General features: G+C 43.5%; 1 protein-coding gene across 3 annotated transcripts in view; it reads left to right on the forward strand.

Annotated features, from left to right (window-relative positions):
- The window catches only part of grid2 (glutamate receptor, ionotropic, delta 2), a 263,655-nt gene that overhangs the window by 86,504 nt on the left and 156,114 nt on the right, over window positions 1-21,037 (forward strand). The gene's annotated exons all lie outside the window — the stretch shown is intronic.

The following is a 21,037-nucleotide window of genomic DNA, read 5'->3' on the forward strand; positions in this document are numbered from 1 at the left end:
CACTCAGACTATTGTGGTAGAAAGACAGAAGTACTTGGGAAATAAGGAAGTGCTAGAAAAAATATCACCCATTTATTGTCAGATTTAATAATCCAAGTTTATTCTTGCCTCCCTTTACCCAGATGCAGACAGGCGCATGCACTCAAAGCACAAATTAGCATAGAGATTATTGTCTGCAAACAATGGTTATTTCATTAACAAAGCTCATATTTTCTTTGTTTTAAGTGCACTTACACTTTAAATATTTAATTTTGAATGATTTTCTCCCATTTGCCGATAAAAGTATTCTACAATCTGTGTGACCCACAATGTGAGGACCAACATTCAGGATTCTTCTCCATCCATTTCCTTTTCCGTGGGCATCACTAATGAGCCTGCTCATCAGTCAACAGAGATCACAACATTTTGGGCCTGTTTAGAGGCTACATTCAGGGTTGGGTTGGGTTTTTAGACTGTAAACTTCTGATCTTATCTTAAAACACCAACTGGATCATTCACCAAAACCCCTGTCGATGACCCCTGAGCCACCAGTGATCATGAAGCGTGTCTTTCTGTACAGTTTCTCTGAGGCGATGAAGTTTAAGGTGTTGCCACCTCATCAATGACTGGGCCGTGAAGCATTCGTACTCCTGAGTCCGAGCAGCAACTCTGTCAATAGATCTTCCAGCTCTCTGACCTTGCTTCCTCCAAATGGTTGGAAAAGGTAGAAAATAATGAAACTTTCAAGTGGGGGCCATAAAATATTCAAGCCAAGTGTTTGCACATTTGTATTTGGTGAGTCTAGATTTAGCAAGAAGGGGAAATAAATCAAGAGGAGAAAGTGACTCAACGCAGGTTGACGTTGGAGGACCAAACCCAAGCACACACTCCGCCCTGACAGCGAACACACAAACACACATGCAAAGACCAACAACATAGAGCGTACCCACTTCCTGTTCAGCACAGATGTCACTGCTTATGTCCCTGAACCACCTGCTGGAAGACCATCAGCAGTTTGGCTGAAGAGCTCTCATAGACACGCACGCACGTGCGCGCGCACACACACACAACCATTGTTATTCATGCGCAGAGTGTGTTACAGCCAGGAAAATGGGCCTGAAGGTAAGAGTTGTGGTAGAGGCAGCGGAGTTGGTGAAGCTGTGACAGTTAAGGAGGCGACTTGGGAGCGTGATGGTTTTGGGAATGTTGGTCTGTTGGTCTATAATCAGTTAAGTTAGGGGAACTGTCGTATGGAGGCTTTCCACCGTGCTGAATGATGGTGTTTACAATACTCATGAAGGTTTGAGACCACAGTGGAGTCCATGTTTTGAGCGCTGCTGTTCAGGTCCTCCACCCAGAGGGTTAACGTGGGGGTTTGACATTGTTGTTTGGAGGAGCTGTGGGAGGTTTGATGAAAACAGGGAATTTTCCTTTGAGTAATATGTTGTCTTACGCATTTTTGATTCGATATTTTAAAGTTCTGGACATAAAGGGCAACAACTTTTTAAAATCATGCTGTGTTCTTGTCCTTAAAGCTGAAATGGGCATGTTGCAGACACTTCTCTCCTATTTGCTCATCTCCTTCCTACCCTCCCCATCTCTTTGGTCTGATGCAAGGTACCGAGCAGGCTATTATCTGCCAGGAGCTCATTTTCTGGTTCCCACACTCCGCCACTGTAGCAGATCAGCATTTGATGGGACGGAGCCTTAATCCTAATGATCTGTCTGGTGAAAGAGATTGAGTGACAAGTGGAATTAGGGAAAGATAAACAAACGTCTGCAATCTGTAGGAGTGAGACTGAAAATAAGAGTACATTAGAGCGACAGAGAAAATCAGACTGAGAAAAGGGATCGAGGGGGTAATAGGGGGGATTGCGGCGGTAAGCTGTTGAATCGGCCTTTTGCCATCACTCACGGTGCCCTCGCCTGCCCTACAAAGCTCTGAAGTCTCTCCCATTGATGTTTGATTTATCTGATGCCTTCTTATGTTACGGCTGTTGAAACCCAGCGTTCCTTTGTCATCATATCGGCGGTCTGGCAGCCGAGGGGCCTCCACTCTTCATTTCAGTCAATTTACCTATGACGCATTTATTCTCACACTTCCTTTGACTGCAGCTACTCCCTCTCCTGTCGCAATCGCGCCTCCTCTTAGGGATAATTGGATCTCTTGAGCACAATTCATTAATGGAGTGATGCCGAGCAAGAAGGAAAACTGTTCAGGCCTGTCAAAAATGCCAATTTTAGATGTTTGTGGTTTCTGAATAAGCAAAATAAATATAACCATCAGCTGGATTTACCCAGTTATGGAAACACAATTCTCCCAAAGCTCTTCAACACCATAACGTAGGCTGATTTATCAATTCTTTGGTTTGTCCCAACTTACGTTCGCCCCTGCACGAAGCGATGCGTTCACTATTCTCCGACATTTTGTCTGAGGAAAATACGTCAGCCTTATCGACGATAATGTCTGATTGCGCAACCCATGTCTGATATTTACAGCAGCAAATATCTGCTGCAGATGTGTGCGCGGCCTTGAGTGAAGTCCCTATTTTTGGTATATAAATTGTGGGGAGTGTGTGCTTTGTCATTTTGCAGTAAGAATTTATCCCAGATTTTTGCTGCCTTGTTAGCCAGACGCTAACAATCATTGCTGTGTCTGTTTATATACTGAATTACTTCTTGATCGCACTTTTCTTTTGCTAGCCAGTTTTGTGACGTTGCAGAAGGAGATCATTGAGTAGCATCCTGTCATAACTGCTGATGAACAATAATAGACACGTCTCCGCTTCCTCCCTGCTGGAGAGCCAGTCAAATCCAGGATATTGCTGCTGCCATTTGGCTCTGCTGGCATCAGTTCTGGCCAGATTATCCACAGTAGCATCCAGGAAGTGGAGCCGCAGTTTCAAGTTCCTGCCCACAGGACCAACTGTGCACTGTTGTGCAGACCTCCGCTGATCATCACGACTTGTTTTTGAGCTGATTACAGTGAGAACGTCCCCGACTAGAACCCCACAAATCATCTGGGAGACACCAGAAGTCTGTAATTAATTTGCTTCTACCGTCTTTATTTTCTTTACCTTTATTTTAATTGCAGCTGTTTTTACTGAATTAGCAAATTAATAAATAAGCACCATATTGTTAGGGCTCAAGTACATTCTATTTTAATAAAGATAATTAACTTGATGCCATACAACAAGGATTAGCTGGGTTAATAGCACATCTGCAGCTGCTGCACAGTTACTAAGACGTCACATTTATCCATTTGAACATCAATTTTTATCAGTCAAATCAGTTATATCAGTTAACATTATCCTGTTTTACAGTGTGTGCATCCTCACATTGACTGTAAATGGAGCACCAACGTCCTCATTTTACTAGCAAAGTGGGTTTATGTTTGCAGGGGGGCTTTTTTATGGGCCTAACAACTTCAAAAGCCCGTTTGTGGGTTAAGGTCAACATCGGGTTTACATTTTAGAATGTTTTACATCTATGAAAGTATAAATGTGAGGATGAACATAGAACAATCCCCCTATCTTAACCAATCTCCACGTTCCCGGCTGTATTATATGATGATGATCATCATCATCACCATCATCATCTTCGTCATCATCATCATCATCATCATCATCACCATCATCATCATCATCACCATCCCAGGCTGGTTCAAAAGTGCTGCACCAATCTGTCCGAGCTGCTGACAGCTTTCTGGTAGAGGAATCATGGTATTCCCAATTATTGTGACAGCATTGTCAGTGTGGCAGGGTTAAAGATGGCACGTGTAAATGTTTGCAAGTGTTTTCCATTAGTAGAAATGAAAACAGGCTGTAAAGAAATTGATCTTTTTATTACCGCGCAAAGTAAATCAACACAAATTGTGCAGTTTTGAAAAATCCTCCCCATTTGATACGTCCTTGTTGTAATAAATCCCAGACTTCTGAGGTTTGGATTTTTAACTTGACATGAGTGGTAGCTGCTTCAGAACTCCTTTTGGATAATTGGCAACTGTTTGTAGATCAGTTCTTGTTTTAATGTTGCTCCCAGCAAAGTAATGTTTGTAATGAGTCCGAGGTTGGCTTGGGGAACGTGCACCAGCTCGTCAGCTTCCACAACCTGTCCTCCCAGTTCTTGAATAATTCTCCCACTTTCAGGAATTCAGGCTGGAAACGAAGGACTCTTGTCCATCTGTCTTCTCTCGACAGTTGTCAGCTGTCAGACTCTTCATGTGCCCACTGTTCTGGTTTGTGGTCTCCAGATGCAACCCGCACTTGGCATCATCCCACACACTGCGTCCCGCCCTCCTGAGGGACGGAAACTCAACATTCAGCTCTCGTATTGTTTCTAAAAACGCCTTATAGACCCTCGCAAAGCAAACTATTGCCTTCCAATGGAAAGCAGGTGGAAGATCCAACCTCCCACAATAAGGAAGCACAGCTGAGCACTTATCCCCATCACTGTGTTGAACATCCGGGTCATAATTGGACTATCACGGATTTCACAGTATCCCTGCAAGAACAATTGCTTAAACGCTTACACTGTTTGTGGCTAAAACATATGCTTGTGTGGCCCGTGAAGAAGCTTCTGAGCGGATGGTGCGTGCTCTCCAGCCCTGTGCACGCTGCTCATTCCCCCGTTTTAGCTGCGTTTTTGAAAAAAAAGTCACGATGTACTGAGGCACGACAGGATTCCAACTTCACTTCATGACCTCTGCACGTACAAAACATGCGTGCACGAGCGCGTGCACGTGTTTGTTGAGTGCTTTTAAAACCAGTAAAATGCCTCTTTGGAGTAACACTCGTGCTGTGTCCATGCACTCGTATACGCCAACGTCTGGGAATGTCTCCAGGAAAGACACATCCTCTATTGATTACGCCTGAGCTTCACGCCACCTCTCTCCTAGTTTGGATCAGACCACTTTTTGAGCTTTTAATGAGCACATCACTGGTGCTGAGATTCACTTTCATCAGTGCTCTGTCATCTTCATCTTCTCTCGGTTGTGAGGAAGACGGTGGGGGATAGAAAGAAAGCCAAGGACGGCAGCACCTGCCAACAATGATGCCCCGGCATTAATTAGCAAACAAAATAAGCCTGTGTTCAGCAGCGGCCATATTCCAGCCCCTATCACTAGCCAGTTGATTGGCTTGATGAGACAAACACGGTGCCCTCGGTGTATATTTAATGATCTTTTAATTTCATCATTCGTTTTCTCCTACGAGCTCCTTTCCCACTTTTAACCATTTCTGGTCTTTCAGCTTCCTGTCTGTCCTTGGTAGCTCTTTATTTCTGGGAATTAGGCAGCTAATACGGCATGACATGGGGCCAGAGGGAACTGTGGGTATTTGAGTTTATTGGGGAGAGAGGGGTAGCGTGAGCATTACTGAATCTTAATTGGTAACATGCACTTAACCTCAAACATCATCCTTTAAATCTGCAACTTATGATGAATTTCCCATCAGTGGAAATAAAAGTGCACTGAATCAAGGGTGTGATCAGCCTTTGAAAATGTGTGTATTCTTTAAAAATGTCTCCTTTTTGGGACTGAGAAAACGTGTCCTTAAATGACCTGGTATTAGCTTATCGCTAAAGACGCCCCCCCATCAGGAATTCGGAGGAAGAGCGAAAGGTGGAGCAGCAAGTGTATAATTAGTGTTTTACAAATTACAGATCCAGTCTTTCTAAATGAGCTTTTTCATGCTGGTGCTTCGTTTCCGTTCACGTTTCGTCTCTTCTCTTTACCCCTCTTGGCTTTTCTCATCTTCTGCTTCATCATTTTTCCACCCAGGCACCCTCGACCCCTCTACGCCTGTGACCTTCCTCCTCTAATTTTTTTTTTTGCCATGTTTCTGCCTCATTTGTTTTCTTTCCCCCAGTTTCAGTTCTGAAGCGATCGACGACGGCTTACCTCAATGTTACTTTTGAATAATTTCATCTTTTTAACAAATCAGACAAACACTATCACAAAAGTGGAATTTAGCGCCCAAAGGGGGAATAAGTAGAGCCGTAAACCGGTCCTCACGCTGCAACTAGCTGTCGTTTCTCACTGGGGAGCAGTAACACAAATAACAGGTGGAATAAAAACCAATCAGACTTTATTTCTGCATCCAAGGCTGGACTGATTTGCTGAAGCGAATGCTCTCCAAGGTCCCAGAAATAGGACTCAATATGGTTGTGTTTCACCTACCACACACACACACACACACACACACACACACACACACACACACACACACACACACACACACACACACACACACACGCTGCTGTATTTAGGTGGTGTTTTCAAGATAAAGCGTCATACATTAGCCAGCCAGGTACAATATTTTATCTCCTTGTCTATTAGCAAAGCCAGAGCATCAGTGACCTTTACCTGAGCTATACCTTTACTCACATCCTCAATCCTTCATAAATATCACGCTGTGCACGCACACACACACACACACACACACACACACAATGGCACAGCGAATCGGGGAAAACAAGGCAGATACAAATAAAAGCAATCATGCTAATCCCAAACAATCCTGTCAAATAATTAGCTGAATGTAGAGGAGATGTTTTTAATCAGAGAAATGGACGGGAGCGATCGTGGGGTAGCTGTGAGCAACAACTGGTGACACGGCCATAATTGTTCATTTAAAAATGATTAGAAGGAATCAATAGAGAACCTGCAGCTCTAAAACAATCAATGCAATCCCAGAATGAAGAACGGAGAAGAGGCTTTTTTTCCCTCGGCATGACAGCGTTGTGTACACGTGCACGGGCGCGCATGTGTGTTTCACTGTGGCTGTGATCTGTTATCAAGACTGCACCGGGATATCAAATCAGCTCTGGCTTCACTCCCTGATTGGACTGCTGCAATTTGGTGAACTTCACACCCCCTGCTCTGCCCTTCTACACGTTTCCTGGCCATAAAGAACCAGCATATCATTGAGCAACAGGAGAATCAGACCAGTGCAGCGATGGTCGGCAGCCGCTATCACTCTGAAATGTCCATCTTCTAGGAACATAAGCACTGATGGCAATCCCACGGGGACCAGTCAGGATTCAGCAATATACCAGTAGCCACTGTACAGGTGACCTCACACACACATCAAAAGCCATTTATTTGCATCAGTTGCACTGATTCCTTTATTTCCATCCCCCAACACTTGTCTCAACATGCATTTATTGACATCCAACAGCTCCCCACACACACTCCTCACATTTATGCCTTTGTGGGGAATCCATCCACCTGGCTCCTTACTCTTACCCTAAATCATGTTTTAACCCAAAAACAGTTCAGTGGAATTGCGCCACTTCAGAAACACACTTTAGTAGAATGAGGATTTTGGGATTCAGTATGTAGAAATAGGGCGAACGCACAGAACAGTTTTATTTAGTGCAAAAATGTGGAGTCTGTCTGGTTTAGCCCAGACCGCTGCATTATGCTCGTGCCAAAATCTATTGTTTGCTACTGTTGGCGTCAGCTTACTGAGTTACAGGGAGAAACAAACACACAGAGTTCCAAATTGCCGCTGCATATTGTACAACAAAGACAATCCTCCACAGTCATCCCGACCTTCCAATGATCAAAGCACAAGAGAATTCCTCAAAGCTGATTTTCACTGATTTGGAACAAATGTAAACATATACGTGAATGTGCTGCCGGTTTGTTGGGTGCAAGGCCGCAGCTGTGATTCCAAGGACTTCCTCAGTGACCGTGAATACATTCAGAACCCCCCCCCCCCCCGAGCGCTCACGTGCACCTGCAGACACTCGGTGGGTTATTGTCTGATGCGGATGAGAATTAGCCTTTATCAGGGAAAACATTGGTGCAGCTCAGCCATTGTGTTGATTGTTCCACCGAGGTCCATAATTCCTGTCTGATTGTCATTTATTCACCTTTGTGACTGAGTGTGCGTGCGTGTGTGCGTGTGTTTGTGCTGGGTGAGTGTTTACAGGTGCTCTTGCACGTGGCCAATTGTTCTCATATTTGCATTCAGACATGCAAACATGTGCCCGCGTCACTTTCGTCCAGATGCATCAAATTGCCTTTAAACGGTCATAAGTGCTAAAAACTGATGAAAATTGAGTGAATTAAACATAGAAACAGCCAGATCAGACATGCTGGTAGAGGAAACATTTTATTTCACGTCGCCCTCATTTGCGATGTCGAAAAACAAAGAGAAAAGCATTCATTTGTACCGTAGCGAGCGTATGAGAAAGGCATTATTGTTTCCCTGGGAGAGCCCTTTAGGTGCTACATTTGAAATCAATAAATAATTACCAAATCTATTTTGAGGTAGAGCTTTTATACTCATTTTGGATTTTGTTTTGCTGGAAATCCTCCTGATTTGCTTTGGGGCTTGGAGGGAAATTGCTTTGTGGTAGAAAATGGTGGAAAAACTCTGTGATCAAGTTAATTGAATGGAATTCACTTCCTGTGAAGTCTCTTTGAACAGGAAGGCAGAGGGGCAGAGCACAGAGGCAATAACGCCTCTGTGGGGCGTCAGCGGGCGCGCTGATTTGCTGTAATGGACAGTAGTAACAGTATCTTTGCTCATGAGGTGAATGAAAAAAGGTCGGCAATGCAAATGATTTGAATTGATTCTTCTGTTTGTGATATTGTGTAATTGGTAAAATCCTCTGCTGCACGGTCTCATTACACGTACGCGTGATCGATGCTGCCTTTAAATCGACAGTGGGCAAAAGTGACGGCAGCGTGATATCTGTGTGAATAATTGATGATCTGTGGCGTATCCGGCTCTAACTGCTGAGTAGTGTTAGAATCACAGCCTGACGCTCCGAAGTGGCGGTTTTAGTCAGTGTCCTTTTGTCGCTGCTTTAGAATTGAATGTCCACGGCTGAAGGCTGCGTGAAGGCAGAACTCTTAACCTTAGTGAAGCCATTCAACTGTGCAGCTGAAAAACCAAAATGGGGACGATATTAGCATGCTATCACCTTAGCTTTATGGAGATCTGAAGGGCTACCGCTACTTTTGGATTATTTTGCTCTGCAAAAGCATGAAAAAAAGGTGAAAAACAAGCTTTTTGAAATTAGCTTCCTCCATCACTTCCAAGAAAGGAAGAAAGTCACCTGATCACCACACCAGGATGTTTATTAAAGGGGGTTAAGCTACTTACCAGTAATGACTTAAGGTCAAGCATAAAGCTGGATGAGATCAAGTTTAAGGGCTCCAAAGTGTGTTTGACACTGGAGGCTTACGGGTTATGGGCTAAATTAGCAATCAAGGGAAATTGATTAGCATTATTTATGCATGCAGTTCTGTTCTGGAACATTGTCATGTCACTACTGTTTAAGTACGCCGCAGTGATGTCCTTAAAAGGTCTTCTGGAGGAGCAGCAGCACATGAGGAGGGGGGGGGACAACTCAACAATGACAAACTTGTTTTTGCACGATTCCATTTTTCGTTTGTGCTTTTGGCGCTTTCAATCAATCAAGGAAAAAAGTAATCAGCGTGTTAAGAGAGGCATTAAAAGAGTGCTGCTGAGCTGGACTGAAGCTGAAATACATTCCAGGAGGACGGGAGTTGAGGCGGGGGTGCCATTTATTTCCCTACTTTCATTTCCAACACAGCCTTTGCAGCAATTTCCCTGCAATATCATTAGGTCTGGAGGTGGGAAATTGTCAGTGCGGATTTTCAGGAAAATTGATCAGGGTTCGCGCCGTCGTTCACACGTGAGCCCTTCCAGGGAAAATGCCAGCACATTACTGGGAACGAGGGTACGAGTCTCTATATCAAGCAATGTTTTCGAGTCTTGATTTGTAGGTCAAGACTATTGAATTGCTATTGAAGGTTTATTTGTTTTCAGATCACGTTTCACCAACCCTAGATCAGGAGAGCTGTTGGTTTGATTTTGCCCCCTTTGAATCAAAACATATGGTTGAAAATGCAGATGTAAAATTAGCTTCATATGAAAAAAGGCGCATTGCCCAGTGTGATATGAATGTTGGCTATCAACGATAGCTTTCCAACAATTCCGGATAGGATGGAAACTATCCATAGTGGTCCAAAGCTAAGCCCTAACGTGACAGGCAAACCCCAGAATCCCAGTATTTGACTTAAAAACTGCCAGAAGTCCTAATCTGTTATGCTAAACCGCTGATGCTAGCATTAGCATCATGGAGAAAGCGTTTAAACATCGAAAACAGCTCGTTTTGCAGGAGTTCTGGACTTACTCAGAGGCTGTAGTGTGCCCCGTGGAGCGTCGACAGAAGGGAAAGCAGAGTTCAAGGTGGATGAATTAGGGGACTATGAGGTAGACAGTAAGTCAAAGTAAGAGGAAAGGGTAAAGCAGATAAGGAGCGCAAACGCGAGTGTGTGACATGAAAAAAGGATAGAGACGAGGAGGTGAAATATGGAGCAATTGAAGCCATTGTGGGGATTTCTGCGGCAAACCTGCAGCACTGTTAAAAGGCCAGGATATGATCTTGGATCCCATTTGTGCAGGTTGAGTTTAAACTGATCACTGAGGAGTCCTGATGTGAGGCTGGTGGCTGTTTATGAAGGGAAAAGATCAAAGAGCATCAAAGAACACACAGTCTACCAACATAATATTCTGTTTAATTTGCTGTTGGATGCAGGTGGATGGATGGAAAGATGGATTTCATTTCTGCCCATGTAAATGACTTATTTTTTAAAGTTTAAAAAGCATATTTCAACTTTCATCCAGTCGTAATAAGACCAATTTTTTTTCCCATGATGCACCCGTCAGTCACGTAACCATGCAGCAACAGCGTCTTTTGTCGCACTGCCATAAAGTCGCAAAATACTTATAAAATACTGTTTTGTGTCCCTCTGTGGGAAGCTCATTGAGAGGGTTAGACGCTATTTGCCGTGCAGTTCAAGGAGGTGGACGGATTGACGTTTTCCTCTTTGTCGTGTGCGTCACCGTGGTTTTCACGGCTGTATCCGGAAACTCACGATAAGCTTTTAGACTGGACGATACAGCCATGCATTATGGAAGACTAAGGTTAGAAATCTATTATAATCACAGGGGCGACTCGCTTCTTCAATGCAGAGTTACATCATTTTAACACTTCCTCTTAAATTACGGTCAGCCGTGTCTTCCAGTACGATCCAAACCCCAGAACAGGGGGTTCCAGGGGATACCGGATCCTGGAAAAGCTTGGAGAGATAAGATTTTACTCCTGTCATGAAAAAAAAAGATCCCTGCAGACGTGTGATGGAATATTGCCTCAGTCCTGACACTTTGAAGTGCTTTGAGGTTTTGAACACATTTTTAACACCTTTCTTTTCCGGGGCCCTGATTCACAGCACATGTACAACCTGGAGAAAAAAAAACAACAAAGACTGTAACCCCTCCGCAAGTGGGTCAACAGCGATACGTTTGCTAATGAAGAGCCATCCAATAGCTGTTAGCTGTGATCACAGAGGCGTGTTTGGAGCCTTGACAGGGCCAATGAGGGCACCCATCTGGCCTTGTCCTCATGAATCTGAATGAGCCGTGCAATGGTAAGACCTCTCTCTGAGAGGGGATATGCAAATCGTTCTGATTCGGTTGTCTGAAATGATTTCCTCAGCAGCGGGAGGTTCTGAACACAAATGAGAGGAGGTGCAAGAGAGAAAGAGGAAAAAAGGAAAGCAAAGACAGACACTCAGAGAGGATGAGCGGCACGCCGCCGGAATATCGATGCGACTCCGGTGTGTCAGCAAGGGTGCCAGTTCACGAGGACGTCGGGGACCATTAACTGTTGCAAGGATGTTTAAATATATGGTTGCTGACCGCAGCAATTGCATTACCATGGAAACGAGGGGGGCCAATTTAGATAACGGTTACAACAGAAACAGTTACGTAAGAATAGTGTGATGAACACCGGAGAGCTTCAGTCTCCGTCCTGCCAGCTTCAGACCAGCTTCATACCGGTTAAATCCCATTATTCAGGTTCCATCCCATCTTGTGATCTGCAGTCATAGTGTGTTTTTATGACTCTAAGGAGAGTGTGATACAAACTGGGTGTTCCCACCGAAGCTTTCTTACTTAATTATTTCAGTAGTTTGTCTCCTGATAACGGTGCAATATTGCCATTGCTGGAGGACAGGACCCGTGTGTGTGTGTGTGTGTGTGTGTGTGTGAGGGAGGGAGAGAGAGCCTTCTCTTATCTTGCCACCCATGTGTTATCATCACAAGCTCTCCTGCTGCTGAACTGCAATAAATCTGGAGTGTGAGCAAACAGCGACAGGGGAACGGGTCATTCCATAGATTCAGACTTTTATAACAGGAAACCTGGAATTGTGAACGTTCATTTGTATCGACTTCATCTAATATAATTACAAAATACGCACGTTCCCTTTGCTTTACTCTTGCAATTCAGCGCTTTTATTTTTGATGTGACGGTGAAGCTTTACAGATGAATAGCGAAAAATGCTACGCAAAGACGGGTTTCTCCTTCATATAAATGATTTGGAACAATTTGGTCATTTTTCAGCCTTAACAAGGTTGTAATGATCTGTTCAGCAACGCGCTAAATGGGAGCCGCAAACTCACAGCAGGTCCATGTGGCTTAGCTCCAGGTGCTGCACTCCCACTACGATGTTTCATTCTTCATGGAAAACCTGTATAATAACTCTTATTAGGGTGGGAAAAGTAGAAAAAGAGATGAAAACACATTTATTAACACTTTTCCAGCGTTTTTGTGTGACTTTTACCCTCAAAAGCCCCCTTAAGTGACTCTTTATTAAATTCTTTAGCCTCCAGTGATGTTCAAGGCCAGAAGAACTCTGTCAGCAATTCCATGGTTTGATAATGCAGATCTAAGATGCTCGGGTCTCTGTGTGACAACTTTTTGGGTCTGAGGACCCTCTTGTGATCCACAGGCTGCCGTCTTTACTCAGGACGCGGGACTTTGCCAGCGGCTCTGAACATCGGGTGGTACTCCTCACAACTGGCTGCCCCAATTCTGTCATTTCACCCTGAAGCTCAAGATTCCCCACATGGCAGCAGTTAAAGCAGAGCAGGAAACCTGCATTGATCCTTCTCTGAAGCACAATGTGTCATTAAGAGCTGCCGTTTTCATTTTGTTGTCTGGTGAAACTCCTGAAACCGGTATCAAGGAAGCACCTCATCCGGCTCTGATGTCCACTGAGAACGTTGCTGTTATGGCAGTTATTAAAAACCAGGTGGTTGTTAGTGCTTGACCTTCAGTTCAATCCATTAAGCTTTCCAGTGACCTAAAGTCACCTCTGCCAGCTCTTTCCAGGCTAGGGAGGCTGCGCAGGAATTCCTTTCCCAATCACATTATTATGGTTTTTGACTTGAAGAACCAATGGAATTTTATATAATTCTGTCGATGGAGGAGTTGAAAAATCTCTTTACTGACTGAAGGTTCTCTGATGCTTCATGGATGACCAGAGATGGCCGTCCCTCAGTGCACTCTGCATCCTTTAAAAAGAACTTTTTGCGTAGCCTTTGTTTAACCAGGTCGGTCTCGTTGAGGTGCGATGACCTCTTTTTGAAAGGCAGCCTGACCAAGACAGCAACCTAAAGCAACATTAAAGTTGCAGCATAGAAAAACAAAATAACCCAGAATGAATAGAAGACACGCTGGAGGAAAAACAGAAACAGAAATAAAACTCCACATTCACATGAAGACAAGCGTTACATGTAGCTGCGTCAAGGCCTCCTACGGTTTATTTAAAGTTCCTTTTATGTATTAAATGTTGGCAGAATCGTAGTTTCAACCCGAATCTTTTCAACGGGTTTGCTACGGGTGATGTCAAAGAAAGCCGATCATCAATGAAACTATCCAGATATGTGTACACTCCTGGGATTAAGGTGCGATTTACTAAAGGTTTGCAGGTACTAAAACATGCAAACATATGTGCAAGCGGTTCTACTCACGGTGTCTTTGAAATGGGCAAAACCGCGCACGCCGTCTGCTAAGCACCTTGGCCTTAATGAGTGTGCAATATGAGCTGTTTCTGCTTGGTTGAGCAGAATATTGGGAGGAAATATTAGCACACGCAGTACCATTTAGTAAACCTGGAGGTGTGAATATACTACATTGCATTTTTTTTTCACATTCGCGCCAGGAAATGTGGAAAGACAGAAGAAAAAACTCATTTAGACGTATCAGCAAACCAGCTGCTCCATCTTGGAGCTGCTTGGAGGCTCTCAGATGTATTAAATGCTATGATAATGCTATGATAATGCTATGGTAATGGGCAGGTACATAAAAGTTTCATTGGCACAGGAAGAACTGGACTCAAACACGGCTTTTACGCAGTTACAAGCGTAACAGGGCTTCCTTCCCAAGCGCAATCGGAGCGGTTGACTTTACTCCTGCGTTGTTAGGCCAGACACGCCGCCGACCAGCTGTGTGGTGGGTGCAGCAATGGCCACATCGGACACTGCTCGCTCCTCCCGTGCACTGGATGAGAGCCCGTGATGAGGGCTGCACTGTCTTTATTCTTATAATTTTAATAACTTTCCTTTTTGCCTCGGGTCATCGCCTCGGCCACCTTCTTTTTACTCCACTGTTTTCTTTGTTTTCTTTACTTTGGCACAGTTGTCGCTCCATATCAGATTTCTTTTTCTGATGTTTAGATTCCTCTTTTGACGATCCTTTGGGTGTTGATTTGCCTCCTATACACACTCTTTGGACTCGATTGAAGCAAATTTAAATGCTGCTCTTTGCACTTCTCACTTGCATAATTTCCATTGGTAGATCACTGGCAAAACACCGTCAAACCGAGCATGCAAATTGTTACCACATCCACACAATTTAGCACTACTTAACGGACATTTGAGTAAATTAAGCCCTTAGTTTACATTCCTACTTGTTTCCTAATGCCCCTGCCAAACGTTGAAGCACCTCAACAGGCTTGGAATAAGGAACAAATCTGGTCTTCTTTCCCATAATGCCTCTCCAGGTACTCCGACTTCCTCTAAAATTCCCCAAACCTGCATTTTAAAATTTGGGCGAATTTTTCGACTTGAGAATGATGAGCTGGCGATTTGTCTCTTGCTGGAAGGCAGCTGACAAAGCTCCTCTGGTGACCCAGCTAAGAGCTGGATGGATGGGTTTCCTCACTGTGTACAAACCTGTTCACATACTGTACCTAACACAACATATATGTTTTTCAACCTCGTTTATTGTCAATGTGCTGAGTGGACCCGACGCAGGTGCTTCACGGCTGCACCCTCTGAGATGCTCTAATCTAACTTCTTCTGCCAAGCACAGAAGCCGTCAGCACTGAGAGGCCATTAATCATGCCCGTTCACCAGTCAGGCAGATCTGTGGCTGAAACACAGGGGCTCGGTTGGCGTGTGGCGCAGACAACCCATACACTGGCAGGGCTCATGGGCTGCTGTCACATATGTGATCCATCAGGCTGTGTGAGACTTAATGTCTCTACAAAGCAGCGTTCTCACTCACTCATGCTTACTCAGCATTCTTTTACACTGGGGTCTCAGGTCTGGTTTGGCACTAAAAGCAGGACATAATGGTGACATAGCACCCAGGTTCACTCCTGCCTTAAATACATAAAGATTATCCAGATTCTACAGACCACAAAACCACAACCCTGACATTTTTTATTATAGTTTCCATGTAGTTTGGGTTCTCTTTGGTTTTTTTAGTGAAATGTGTCAAAACAAGTTAGCTCAGTGTGCTAATTTAATGTTTTGAACCAAGCAGTGCCGGGGAACTAACACAGCTAAATCCCGACACTGGATTTTGCTGTGTAAAGGTGTCTTCTTTTAATGTTTTCATGTTGCGAAGGTGTGATGGAACCATTTAATCTTCTGTTCAGAGCTTCACTGTAGTCACAGACAAAAGCTTTAGCTTCTTTCAAGGTGTAGCTGGCAAATATTTAATCATCTCAGGCAGGAACAAGTTTGCCTTTTTTTAAAAATTTTGCCTTGTTCTCTGTTTCTGGGTCAAGCTCGTGCTCTCGTGTTGATGGGCGGTGTTAAATCAGCCCCAGGAAGGTTGTATTAGATTAAATTGAGCTGTGCATTTCCAGGTCTGGAGCAGAGATTTAAATTGTGCTACTTTTGAGTACGGTCCTGTTTACACAACCTTGGGGTCAGTTTTCTATTTCCTTTTCCCCAGGTTGCCAGCTTGTCCTCCCCATATCGTTGGGATGGCTCCTGAGGACAGATGTGATGATATTGTAATTTTTAAGTACATTATTTTTTAAAGTGATGCTCTCCCACAGCCAAATGAACGTTGGTGCCAGGGAGGGTCCATCATTTAGCTGTCTGAGCTATTAACTCTCCTTGCATATAGAAACACTGGGAACCAGAGCCAACCTTGGCTGCCAGCTCTTTTAACCACTATTACATCAACAGTGTACGTGTATGCGTGCATATGCTAAAGTTTAGATGAATGTGTCATCCACGATGCATGCAGGGTTCAAATGAAGGTGTAGTTCCGCTAGTTTGATCCTTCATTTTTATATATGATATCCTGTAATGTCAAGCTTCCAGTCGGCAACCTTGACCTCGACGCTGCACGCTGGCGGCTCACGGCTCCACAGGGGTGAATTAAACATAGAAAATAACAAAGATTACAGAATAATTACTGGTGACAACTAGAGCGGCTCCATCTCAGTGTGTGCCTGTGACACTGTGAGACCTCAGCAGGTAAAGGTGGAGGCAGGAGCTGCACATGAATCCAGGGTTGCTTTTATTCCGCTAAAGTGTCCAACAGAGACCCCCACTGGGCTGTTGTGATCCTCGCTAAATCCTTCAATCCAGTATCAGAACTCCCCCCCCCCCCACACACACACACCGTTTCCTCGTTGGTGAGCAAATTTGCTGTGTGTCTTCCAGAAGGTTTTACCTCACTCAGCTCCTCAGAGAAGTCCACGTTCCAGGGCAGATGGCAGATGTGCGATGTTCTACGTCATGCACAGTTGTAGCAGCGCTCCATTCCACTGTCTGTGCACTGTTGAATATTTCAGTGTCTTCTCAGCGGTACTAGACGTATTTGGGTTGTGCCTTTGCGACCAAAAAAACCCAACTAAGAGTTTTCTTACTCAGCACAAACGGATGATTCATTATGCCACTACTGATGTGAATGTTTTGAATCACAAAAGGGTGTGTGTGAGCCTGAGGGAGGGTGTATTTGAGTGCATATTTGGGCCTTTTCTGTCTTTGGGCTGTGAGTTAGAATGGACAGGGCTTGTTTCTGTCTGGACTGATAAGAGGAAGCTGCTTATTCTCATCTCTTATCACTCTACCCCGGGCTAATATCCCATTTGTTTTTCCCTCCTTTGCCTTATTGTTTGCTTTTTTGTTGTTGCTGGACTTGGAAAAGGTTCAGCATTTGTCTTGCTCTCTTGTGCTTCATCTTTTCTTCTATATTTTATCTCATATTTCCCAGTTGTCCAGTGATTGGTTGACATGTCAGTCTATGCCCTATCACCACTCATACCCAGGCATCCTTCAGACACAACCTATTACGAATTCTGCTTCAAATCAAATCCTTACAGAAATAACTGACTGGTTTTTACAAGTATTTAATGATGGCGAGCAGGTCACACACAGAAATGAGTCCTAGCAGTTTCTCCTGCGACCAGGAAATCCAAAAAAATGAGTGTAAACAAACAAGAGACAAACAATGGATTGCTGTAGAAAATAAGAAAATGTGATGAGAAGAAGCAGGAGACCATTAAAAACAAGTATGAGAGAAGGAAGAGAAAACAAAACGGACAATTCTTCCATTTTCAGGACCACAAAATGACACAATATCTAATGTTTTATCGGACAACAGGAATCATCTGATTATGAGCAATCCGATTAACACACCAGGATTTTCGCTCCAATACCACGTCTTCCTGCCTGCGTAATTGTTATCAGATTTGCTTTGTGCTTTAACAGTTGGTCATGTTTACAAAAAGATGGTAGAAAACAGAAGTGATGTTGTCAGACAGAGTTTGGGCCCACATTAGGACACCAACGACCATCCGGTTCAACAAGACAGGCACGCACACCTTTTTTAATAATCACTACAATTATCTGTTTTTTATGGTCATGTTAATCAGCCAATGACACAACATAAAACTAAGGACAAAAACCAACAGATCTGAAATCCTATTGAAATAAAACTAAGCAATTCTGACCGCAGTGATATTTAAACTGGTTTGCATCCTAAACTGGTGAGAATCATGTTTATACATAAGAAAGGTATTTTCTTGGAACTGGAGGGTTGCCGCTTCAAATCTGGAGCCTCTGAGCAAGGCACCCAATCCCCAGTGCTGCCCTGGTGCAGTAGAGTTCTGCCCACTGCTCCTGCACCCGGCACGTGTGTTCACTCCCGGTGAGTCCAGGATGGGTTAAATGTAGAGGTCAAATTCACGATCACTAATTGGTGCGTGTGAAATGGTTTGGTTTAGTTTCTAAATCAGCATTGCCCATCAATCCGAAAGGTCAAACATTTGCCGAGAAAGAGAGAAAAGCTTATTAACATATTATTTCAGATTTTGCTTCACTTCCTGATGAGGCTTCAGATTTAGATGGCATTTTCTCATTTCTTTTGTAAATACACAAACAGGCTAGTGATCTGCCCTTTCTGCCTTACATGAAATAAATAGGAAACTTTAACCAATAAACCCGAGAGCATTGTGGGAAATACTGCACAGAAATATCACTGACTGGTGGCTGATTCCATGAACTACACCCATCACACACACACACGGGCAGGAATCTGTAGTTAACGTGCCTCTACTGTATTATGCACCTGAAGCTGAGCTATAAAGCACGGAGACCCAGATATTGAAGATTTCCCTCCAACAACACTTTGAAATGTGATCTGTGCACAATGGGGTTGACATGGAAACCACTGATCTGTGCCTTTCATCCCCAGCATGTTAGCTTGTTGATGACATGTGCTCCGACTAACTTTAATCTTATGGAATACTTGAAAGGACACGGTGATTTAATGAGTGCAGGAGTGCTGAGGAGCACTGACGCACACATCTCATGGAACACGCCCGTTCTCTTTGATGTTGGATGCTCGAGTCTTGAGTCAAAGCAACGGCTCTTTGTGACATCCCTTGTTAAAAAAAGTGTACCCACAATGACTTTATGCTATCCAACAATTGTGTGGCTTTATGTATTATTCAATCACAATAAATCCATAATTGAATAGAAGAAATCTTTTTCATTGTGTGATTGATGGTAATGCTCCCTGTTTGTCCTTAACCCCCTGTTGTTTTGGTACCTGAACATCAATAAATCACTGAATTCCGCTCCCTATCATCTCCTCCCTGGAGGCACACTCCTCAGAGACAAGATATGGCAAATAGGAAGGATAGTTTCCCATCTACTTCTCTTCTTTCTGGCCATTCTTTACCATTTCTCCTCCATGATAGTGGACTTCAGCCACCATCGGGTTCTGGATCTGGATCTCAGGTTCTGCCCACACGGTGCTGCTTTTCTTGGTCCATACAACCTGGTGGGCAAAAGCTGACCCTGATGCAGACAGTTATTGCTTTTTCTTATTTTGTCACCATCTTTTCTCAGAAATATGCTGATAAATTGTCCCCCACGTGTCACTTTGAGGCTGGATTATTGTAATTCTTCGCAAAGCCTCTAGCTGATCCGAAATGCTGTGGTTCGAGTTCTGACAGGAATTAATGAGACAGAGATCATATTTCTCTTTTACATCTCTTCATTGCCTGCCTCAAAAAAAATCCAGAATAGTCTTTAAAATACTTCTCCTGACCCAGAAGGCCCCTAGAGGCCGGGCTCTATCAAATGTGGAGAGGCTGATAGCACCAGATCGTCCCAACAGACTGCTCCACTCTCAGATCTCTGGTTTACCCAGAATCTAAAGCAGAATCCTCGTCTAAAATGGTTCGACTATCACGCCCCCTCTTGGGAAGCCAGGTTTCTGTCCAGGTACCCTAAACAGGCTGACCTCGCCTCTCCCTCCCTCTTTCTCTCTGCCCTATACCAGAATGGAGGAATCAGTCATTTTGTAAATCTCTGGTGATTTTGTGCTATAAAAATCTTTCCCTCTGCCTGATAATACAAACTGATGAGGTGTGATAATGGTGTTGCCTTTTTCCATTCCTTCTTGCCCCATATATTCCCTGATAAAAACGGCTGTGTGCTTGCATGTGTGTATTTTTGTGTGGAATTTAATGATATTTGTCTCTGAAAAGTTGAATAAAGTCATTACATTTTTTTCTCTTGCCATGATGGAATAATAATAATAACAATAATAATAAGATCAACATGAGGAAATGTAGATCCTCTGTGCACAAAAGCAGCCATTGTCTGCACACACATTGTCTGAGGTCCCTTCATGGAGCGTTGCTAGATTTTAATACTATTTTAGGCTTCTGTTTGGAACACAAAAACAAAATTCCGAAGTTTATTATCATTTGAACTTTATATCGATTTAAACATTGTGTGTGTGTCCCTATTTCTCAACTCAATTTTATTTGTCAGCTATCTACAACATCTCCCAAAGGCTGACAGCTTTTTAATGGACTTGAAAGGACTTGTTGTTATGTCCTTATATATATTCTGCTTGCAATGTCACGTCTGATATTCTCTTGTGTGTGTGTGTGTGTGTTTGAATCTTTCCCTTATTTAAAAAAACAATGCTCTTGACTCCAGACATGCTCTGATAAAGACAATCATTTTCTATAATTATCTTTGATTAACAATCCGAGTCTTACGCTATGTTAAGAGATTCTAAATGCTAAAAAACAACAACAAAAAAAATAAACCACAGCAAGCAACTGTGAATACAAATAATCAAAAACCTCTGAATTTTTCCACCTCTGGCACTTTTTGTTGGTTTATAGAATTTCTTTCAGCCTTGTGATGATATCAGAATATTGTTTTCCTGCTAAATTAACACAAATCAAAATTGTCCAAAATAAGGCCCTCTCACTCTCACCCAAACACAGATGAATAGGCTTCATCCAAGATGGTCACATGACATCTCACTGATGACCAGAGGCTTGAATCTGTCAAATAGAATTGAGAATTTTGGAAAGAAAGAAAGGAGGAACCTCCAGATTCCCTCCTCTGACAGTCTTCCTGCAGCTGTAACTTGACTAGTGAAGCTTATTAAA

Source organism: Takifugu flavidus, chromosome 5 (assembly GCF_003711565.1).
Source record: "Takifugu flavidus isolate HTHZ2018 chromosome 5, ASM371156v2, whole genome shotgun sequence".
NCBI classification, from domain to species: domain Eukaryota; kingdom Metazoa; phylum Chordata; class Actinopteri; order Tetraodontiformes; family Tetraodontidae; genus Takifugu; species Takifugu flavidus.